Source organism: Leucopleurus acutus, assembly GCF_964270905.1.
Source record: "Leucopleurus acutus genome assembly, chromosome: 3".
Taxonomy (NCBI): Eukaryota; Metazoa; Chordata; class Mammalia; order Artiodactyla; family Delphinidae; genus Leucopleurus; species Leucopleurus acutus.
Genome location: NC_139145.1, coordinates 146,115,441 through 146,125,243, shown reverse-complemented (window position 1 = coordinate 146,125,243; position 9,803 = coordinate 146,115,441). Strand labels below are relative to the sequence as shown.

At 40.9% G+C, this 9,803-nt stretch overlaps 1 pseudogene across 1 annotated transcript; it reads left to right on the top strand.

The window, feature by feature from the left end:
- Window positions 1–7,599: 7,599 nt before the first annotated feature.
- Window positions 7,600–9,250, top strand: LOC309959014 (zinc finger protein 410-like; annotated as a pseudogene). Its single transcript has 3 exons — window positions 7,600–7,760; window positions 7,981–8,335; window positions 8,557–9,250. The product of its transcript is annotated as a zinc finger protein 410-like (transcript).
- The last annotated feature ends 553 nt before the right edge of the window (window positions 9,251–9,803 follow it).

Genomic DNA, 9,803 nt, shown 5'->3' with positions numbered 1-9,803 from the left:
ATGAAAATTCAGAGGGAAAACGTGGTCTCAGGGCTGAAAGAGAGTCAAGAAATCTCTTGCATTATATGGGAGCAAATAGCTCCCTGGTCAGGGAGCTAGATCCCGTATGCCGCAACTAAAGGTCCTGCAGGTTGCAAAGAAGATCCTGCGTGCTACAACTAAGACCCGGTGCAGCCAAATAAATAAATAAATATTTTTAAAAATATATTATTCTGAGAAGGGGTCTATACACTTCACCAAAGGGCCAAAAGGGTCTATGGCACTAAAAGTACCCCTACAGTCGTATCTCAGAAAAGCCTGCAGCTCCTCCAACATTACATGACGTGTAGAAAAGACCCATGCAAGTAAAGGATCCTGAAGTTGAATCTTCATTAGTGTTACAACAAATTGATCACTGGTTGTAGCTGAAACAGCATTTTCAAATGAGAGATAGAACCTGAGTGTTGATCTTGTCTGAATAACAAGATAGGGCTCCTGACACTATGGAGCGGTCATACTGTCACTAGAATGCCTCCCCAGAATTCCATGCGAGAAAGACACAGTCTGTCTTGCTTAAGCTACTATATTTGGGGTCCTCTTTTTACAGCAACCTAATCTGTTCCCTAACTAATATATTACTTTTTCAATATAACTCCCAAGAGATAAAATAATTTCCCACCACTGGCAATAGAAAGATGGATGAAGAAGGAGAAAAGAGCAGAGTTTGAGGCCAAAAAGGACCTTACCATTTATGGTAACCCAGAATTTAACCCACTGACTCCTAGTAAATGGTAGAACTGGGGAGATTTACATACTCATTATTAGCATTTTCCTTCACAGTATCTAATCTCCCTCAAATATCGAATCTCTTACAAATACAAATATTCAAGTGAAAATTTTTTTTCACATTAACCCCATAATTGCAATGAAAAATATACCTAAATTTTTAAAACTTTTCCATCAAAAAATGAAAAGCATCTCCAATATTTGTTCAGCCCTGCAACAAAAGTAACATCATCATTCCTTACTCAAAACTCTCCAAAATCTTCATTTTATGACACTTTAAAAGATGAAAGATTTCATTAAAAAATCAGTGGATTTTTGGATGAAAAATCCTGGCATGAATTTATACCTTGCCCAAAGTTGTTTGATAATTGCTTTGGAAATTTGAACTCTGGGTATTTTGTTCCTTTAATCTAAAAGCAATCAGACCAGAAGTGATGAAACAACTGGTAGTCTGAGCACACTCACTTCCCAGGTGGTGCTCCTGCTGTGGATACCGTGAAGTGGGTTCAGTAATTTAACCACGTCAGAGAAGAAAATAAAGCTCAGAGATTCTAGGGCAATCATACATCACCTCCAAGAGCATCCATGGGAAAATGGGGAGGCCTGGACCGTCCCCACCTGGCACCCTCAGGACAGAGCCTTGAAGAAAAGGCTTGAAAGCTACAAGCCGTGTGGCTGACAGGGTCTTGGTGCTCCGGACTGGTGTCAGGCCTGAGCCTCTGAGGTAGGAGAGCCAAGTTCAGGACATTGGACCACCAGAGACCTCCCAGTTCCACATAATATCAGTCGGCGAGAGCTCTCCCAGAGATCTCCATCTCAAGTTAAGACCCAGCTCCACCCAATGGCCAGCAAGCTCCAGTGCTGGATGCCCCAGGCCAAACAACTACCAAGACAGGAACACAACCCCACCTTAGCAGAGAGGCTGCCTACAATCATACTAAGTTCACAGACACCCCAAAACACACCACTGGATGCAGCCTGTCCACCAGAAAGACAAGATTCAGCCCCACCCACCAGAACACAGGCACCAGTCCCCTCCACCAGGAAGCCTACACAAGCCACTGAACCAACCATACCAACTGGGGGCAGACACCAAAAACAATGGGAACTATGAACCTGCAGCCTGCAAAAAGGAGATCCCAAACAGAGTGAGTTAAGCAAAATGAGAAGATGCAGAAATACACAGCAGATGAAGGAGCAAGGTAAAAACCCACCAGACATAACAAATGAAGAGGAAATAGGCAGTCTACCTGAAAAAGAATTCAGAGTAATGATAGTAAAGATGATCCAAAATCTTGGAAATAGAATGGACAAAATACAAGAAACATTTCATAAGGACTTAGAAGAACTAAAGAGTAAACAAACAATGATAAACAGCACAATAAATGAAATTTAAAATTCTCTAGAAGGAATCAATAGCAGAACAATTGAGGCAGAAGAAAGGATAAGTGACCTGGAAGATAAAATAGTGGAAATAACTACTGCAGAGCAGAATAAAGAAAAAGGAATGAAAAGAATTCAGGACAGTCTCAGAGACCTCTGGGACAACAGTAAACGCACCAACATTTGAATTACAGGGGTCCCAGAAGAAGAAGAGAAAAAGAAAGGGTCTGAGAAAATATTTGAAGAGATTATAGTGGAAAACTTCCCTAACATGGGAAAGGAAATAATCAAGTCCAGGAAGTGCAGAGAGTCCCATACAGGATAAACCCAAGAAGAAACATGCCAAGACACATATTAATCAAACTATCAAAAATTAAATACAGAGAAAAAACATTAAAAGCAGAAAGGGAAAAGCAACAGATAACATAAAAGGGAATCCCCATAAGGTTAACAGCTGATCTTTCAGCAGAAACTCTGCAAGCCAGAAGGGAGTGGCAGGATATGTTTAAAGTGATGAAAGGGAAAAACCTACAACCAAGACTACTCTACCCAGCAAGGATCTCATTTAAATTCGACAGAGAAATTAAAACCTTTACAAACAAGCAAAAATTAAGAGAATTCAGCAACACCAAACCAGCTTTACAACAAATGCTAATGTAACTTCTCTAGGCAGGAAACACAAGAGAAGGAAAAGACCTACAAAAACAAATCCAAAACAATTAAGAAAATGGTAATAGGAACAGACACATCAACAATTACTTTAAATGTAAATGGATTAAATACTCCAACCAAAAGACATAGTCTGGGTGAATGGATACAAAAACAAGACCTGTATATATGCTGTCTACAAAAGACCCACTTCAGACCTAGGGACACACACAGACTGAAAGTGAGGGAATGGAAAAAGATATTCCATGCAAATGAAAAACAAAAGAAAGCTGGAGTAGCAGTTCTCATATCAGATAAACAGACTTTAAAATAAAGACTATTACAAGACACAAAGAAGGACACTACATAATGATCAAGGGATCAATCCAAGAAGAAGATATAACAATGGTAAATATATATACACCCAACATAGGAGCACCTCAATACCTAAGGCAAATGCTAACAGTCATTTGCCTTATGGCTGTTAGCTAAAAGGGGAAATTGACAGTAACACAATCATAGTAGGGGACTTTAATACCCCACTTTCACCAATGGACAGATCATCCAAAATGAAAATAAATAAGGAAACACAAGCTTTAAATGACACATTAAACAAGATGGACTAATTGATATTTATAGGACATTCCATCCAAAAACAACAGAATACACATTTTTCTCAAGTGCTCATGGAACATTCTCCAGGATAGATTATATCTTGGGTCACAAATCAAGCCTTGGTAAATTTAAGAAAATTGAAATCAAGTATTAATTATCTTTTCTGACCACAACACTATAAGACTAGATATCAATTACAGGGAAAAAAGCTGTAAAAAATACAAACACATGGAGGCTAAACAATACGTTACTAAATAACCAAGAAATCACTGAAGAAATAAAAGAGAAAATCAAAAAATACCTAGAAAAAAATGACGATGAAAACACGACGACCCAAAACCTATGGGATGCAGCAAAAGCAGTTCTAAGAGAGAAGTTTATAACAATACAATCTTACCTCAAGAAAGAAGGAAAATCTCAAATAAACAACCGAACCTTACACCTAAAGCAATTAGGCAAAGAAGAACAATAAAACCCCAAAGTTAGCAGAAGGAAAGAAATCATAAAGATCAGATCAGAAATAAATGAAAAAGAAATGAAGGAAACAATAGCTAAGATCAATAAAACTAAAGGCTGGTTCTTTCAAAAGATAAACAACGTTGATAAAGCACTAGCCAGACTCATCAAGAAAGAAAGGGAGAAGACTCACATCAACAGAATTTGAAATGAAAAAGGAGAAGTAACAACTGACACTGCAGAAATACAAAGGATCATGAGAGTTAACTACAAGCAACTATATGCCAATAAAATGGACAACCTGGAAGAAATGGACAAATTCTTAGAAAAGCACAACATTCCGAGACTCAACCAGGAAGAAATAGAAAATATAAACAGACCAATCACATGCACTGAAATTGAAAGTGTGATTAAAAATCTTCCAACAAACAAAAGCCCAGGACCAGATGGCTTCATAGGCGAATTCTTCTCTAAACAACATTTAGAGAAGAGCTAACACCTACCCTTCTCAAACTCTTCCAAAATATAGCAGAGGGAGGAACACTCCCAAACTCATTCTACGAGGCCACCATCACCCTGATACCAAAACCAGACAAAGATGTCACAAAAAAAGAAAACTACAGGCCAATATCACTGATGAACATAGATGCAAAAATCCTCAACAAAATACTAGCAAACAGAATCCAACAGCACATTAAAAGGATCATACACAATGATCAAGTGCCGTTTATCCCAGGAATGTAAGGATTCTTCAATATATGCAAATCAATCAATGTGATAAACCATATTAACAAATTGAAGGAGAAAAACCATATGATCATCTCAGTAGATGCAGAAAAAGCTTTTGACAAAATTCAACACCCATTTACGATAAAAACCCTCCAGAAAGCAGGCATAGAGGGAACTTACCTCAACATAATAAAGGCTATATATGACAAACCCACAACCAACATTGTTCTCAATGGTGAAAAACTGAAACCATTTCCTCTAAGATCAGGAAAAAGACAAGGTTGTCCACTCTCACCACTATTATTCAACATAGTTTTGGACGTTTTAGCCATAGCAATCAGAGAAGAAAAAGAAATAAAAGGAATACAAATCGGAAAAGAAGAAGTAAAGCTGTCACTGTTTGCAGATGACATGATACTAAATCTAGAGAATCCTAAAAATGCCACCAGAAAACTACTAGAGCTAATCAATGAATTTGGTAAAGTAGCAGGATACAAAATTAATGCATAGAAATCTCTTGCATTCATATACACCAATGATGAAAAATCTGAAAGAGAAATTAAGGAAACATTCCCATTTACCATTGCAACAAAAAGTATAAAATACCTAGGAATAAACATACCTAAGGAGACAAAAGACGTGTATGCAGAAGACTGTAAGACACTGATGAAAGAAATGAAAGATGATAAAAACAGATGGAGAGATATACCATGTTCTTGGATTGGAAGAATCAACACTGTGAAAATGACTACCCAAAGCAATCTACAGATTCAGTGCAATCCCTATCAAACTACCAATGGCATTTTTCACAGAACTAGAACAACAAATTTCACAATTTGTATGGAAACACAAAAGACCACGAATAGTCAAAGCAATCTTGAGAAAGAAAAACAGAGCTGGAGGAATCAGGCTCCCAGACTTCAGACTATACTACAAAGCTACAGTAATCAAGACAGTATGGTACTGGCACAAAAACAGAAAGATAGATCAATGGAACAGGATAGAAAGCCCAGAGATAGACCCACACACATATGGTCACCTTATCTTTGATAAAGGAGGCAAGATTATACAATGGAGAAAAGACAGCCTCTTCAATAAGTGGTGGTGTGAAAACTAGACAGCTACATGTAAAAGAATGAAATTAGAAATCTCTGTAACACGATACACAAAAATAAACTCAAAATGGACTAAAGACCTAAATGTAAGGCCAGACACTATCAAACTCTTAGACGAAAACATAAGCAGAACACTCTATGATATAAATCACAGCAAGATCCTTTTTGACCCACCACCTAGAGAAATGGAAATAAAAACAAAAATAAACAAATGTTACCTAATGAATTTTTTTTTTTTTTTTGGGGGGTACGCAGGCCTTTCACTGTTGTGGCCTCTCCCGTTGTGGAGCACAGGCTCTGGACGAGCAGGCTCAGCGGCCATGGCTCACAGGTCCTGCCGCTCCACGGCATGTGGGATCTTCCCGGACCGGGGCACGAACCCGTGTCCCCTGCATCGGCAGGCAGTCTCTCAACCACTGCGCCACCAGGGAAGCCCCCTAATGAAATTTAAAAGCTTTTGCACAGCAAAGTAAACTGTGAGCAAGACGAAAAGATAACCCTCAGAATGGGAGAAAATATTTGCAAGCGAAGCAACTGACAAAGGATTAATCTCCAAAATTTACAAGCAACTCATGTAGCTCAATCAAAAAAACAAACAACCCAATCCAAAAATGGGCAGAAGACCTAAACAGACATTTCTCCAAAGAAGATACCGATTGCCAACAAACACATGAAAGGATGCTCAACATCACTAATCATTAGAGAAATGCAAATCAAAACTACAATGAGGTATCACCTCACACCAGTTAGAATGGGCATCATCAGAAAATCTACAAACAACAAATGCTGGAGAGGGTGTGGAGAACAGGGAACCCTCTTGCACTGTTGGTGGGAATGTAAATTGAGTACAGCCACTATGGAGAACTGTATGGAGGTTCCTTAAAAAACTAAAAATAGAACTACCATATGACCCAGCAATCCCATTATTGGGCATATACCCTGAGACAACCATAATTCAAAAAGAGTCATGTACCACAATGTCCATTGCATCACTATTTACAGTAGCCAGGACACGGAAGCAACCTAACTATCCATTGACAGATGAATGGATAAAGAAGATGTGGCACATATATACATATATACAACGGAATATTACTCAGCCATAAAAAGAAACGAAACTGAGTTATTTGTAGTGAGGTGGATGGACCTAGAGTCTGTCATACAAAGTGAAGTAAGTCAGAAAGCGAAAAATAAATAACGTAGGCTAAGACATATATATGGAATCTAAAAAAAAGGTTCTGATGAACCTAGGGGCAGGACAGGAATAAAGACGCAGCCATAGAGAATGGACTTGAGGAGACATGGAGGGGGAGGGGTAAGCTGGGACGAAGTGGGAGAGTGGCATGGACATATATACACTACCAAATGTAAAATAGCTATTGGGAAGCAGCTGCATAGCACAGGGAGATCAGCTCAGTGCTTTGTGACCACTTAGAGGGGTGGGTTAGGGAGGGTGGGAGGGAGACGCAAGAGGGAGGGGATATGGAGATATATGTGTACATATAGCTGATTCACTTTGTTACACAGCAGAAACTAACACAATATTGTAAAGCAATTATACTTCAATAAAGATGTTTAAAAAAAAAAAAAGATAGTGCAGGGCTCCCTAAGACTAAGAATTGGCAAACTAGGCTGGTAGGCCCCTTGCCTGAATTTATAAAAAAAATTTTATTGGAACGATTTAAAAAAAGAAAGCAATAGACCGACTGATGGACGGACGGCTGCCCGGGACAGAAAGGCTAAATTGATTACCCACCCAGCACTGCATCTTACAGGAAAAGCATAGCACTTCCTAGAGGAATATGAGCATACCAGGAAGGTTTCATTGACTCTGAATTAAAATTTTAACCTGTCCCCTGAACAGCTACAGGATTTGGAAGCTGAATCAATGTTATCAGATGAGTTAGAATTCAAACGAGAGCTCCTGTTACAGTTTGTTCAGAATACGTCCATCCCACTGGGACAGGGACTAGTAGAATCAGAAGCTAAAGACATTACTTGCTTGTCCCTCCTTCCAGTGACTGAGGCCTCAGAATGAAGTCGGCTCATGTTTCCAGATAATACTCTAAATATACTAACTCCTCCAAGGAGGTTCCTTACTGAGCTATGTTGAGAAGCCTTCAGGTGAATGTGGGTCCAGACAGAGAAGAGACGAGGGCTCAGATTGTACAGAAGCCTCCGGAGTCTTTGTCCACTCCAGAGTCTCTTAGCTTGTTGCAAGATCTATAGCCAAGTGATAGCACTTCTTTTATTCTTCTTAACCTACCAGGAGTCTGGGCTCTTCAGCTGAACACTTCGTGTTTGTACAAGATGAGGCAAAGGATTCAGGGAATGATTTCTTCTCCAGTGAGAGCACAGACAGTAGCATTCCATGGATCCTCCGGGTTCAGGAGTTGGCCCATGACAGTTTGATTGCTGCTACTCGTGCACAACTGGCAAAGAATGCGCAAACCAGCAGCAATGGAGAAATGTCCTCCTTGGTTCTGATGATGGGCAACCCCAAGATTCTGGGCCCCTTCCTCAAATGGAGAAGAAGCTAAGTGTACAGTTGAAGGCTGCGACCGGACATTTGTGTGGCCAGCTCACTTTAAGTACCCCCTCAAAACTGATTGAGGGCTTCCCTGGTGGCGCAGTGGTTGAGAGTCCGCCTGCTGATGCAGGGGACACGGGTTCGTGCCCCGGTCCGGGAAGATCCCACATGCCGCGGAGTGGCTGGGCCCGTGAGCCATGGCCGCTGAGCCTGCGTGTCCGGAGCCTGTGCTCCGCAACGGGAGAGGCCACAACAGTAAGAGGCCCGCGTACCGCAAAAAAAAAAAAAAAAAAAAAAAACTGATCGAAATGACGCTCCTTTATCTGCCCTGCAGCAGGTTGTGGGAAAAGCTTCTATGTGCTGCAGAGGCTGAAGGGGCACATGAGGACCCACAATGGGGAGAAGCCCTTTATGTGTCCTGAGTCTAACTGTGGTAAGCAGTTCACTACAGCTGGAAACCCGAAGAACCACCTGCGCGTCCACACAGGAGAGAAACCTTTCCTTTGTGAAGCCGAAGGATGCGGCAGTTCCTTTGGTGAGTATTCTAGTCTTCCAAAACATTTGGTGTTTCAGTCAGGAGAGAAGCCACATCAGTGTTAAGTCCGTGGGAAGACCTTCTCTCAGAGTGGGAGCAGGAATGTGCATGTGAGAAAGCATCACTTGCAGATGGGAGCAGCTGGGAGTCAAGAGCAGGAACAAACTGATGAGCCACTAATGGGCAGTAGTTTGCTTGAAGAGCCTTCAGTAACCAGTAAAAACTTGGTGTCTGAATTCTCAGCCCAGCCTTGGTGGAGAGTCCTTGAAACTACCGAATACCGATTCTATCCTAGGAGTTGATGATGAGGTGCTCACTGAAGGATCCCCATGTCCTCTGTCTTCAGTGCCTGATGTGACACATCATTTGGTGACCATGCAGTCATGGAGGCACCCATGTGAGGTTTCTGTCTCAACTGCCATAGATCCACAGGAGTCACTAAACCAAGGAGATCTAACTGACAGACAGACATGAGCATGGGCGCTGACTTCTCTGATCCCAGAGCGCATGTAGTGGGAACAGGACGCTTATGGCTCACAGTCTGGCAGAACCAAAATTAATCTGTGAAGGACAAGACCCCACTTTTGCCTCTGTTCATCTTTCCTGGCCTAGAAGATGAATGTAGGAGAGCTTCTCTTCGACTACCATCTAATTCAGTCAAGGAGGAAGCAGTGAATGTGGGCTGTACCCACCTCTCTTCCCACCGCAAAATTTTGGGATAGACTTATCCCAAAAGTGAATTTGATTATGTGTTGGCTGAAGTTTCTCAGTAAGACTGTTGAGGGGAGGTTTTCCTTTGAAGAGTTTTCATCGCAGACTGAGCTGTCTTTTCACACGCGTGAACTAAATCCTGCCACCAACCATAAAACTTCACCAAGAAGTTGAGCTTTCAAGATGCCTTGTTGCTTTGTAGAAAGGAGTGATGTCAGTTCTGTTGTGACATTCTCCCTTTAGCAACCTGAGTAAGAGACTCTCTGTCACTGGTCTGCAAAAACATTAATTACTTGAATTCCTGCTTGGTCCAGGC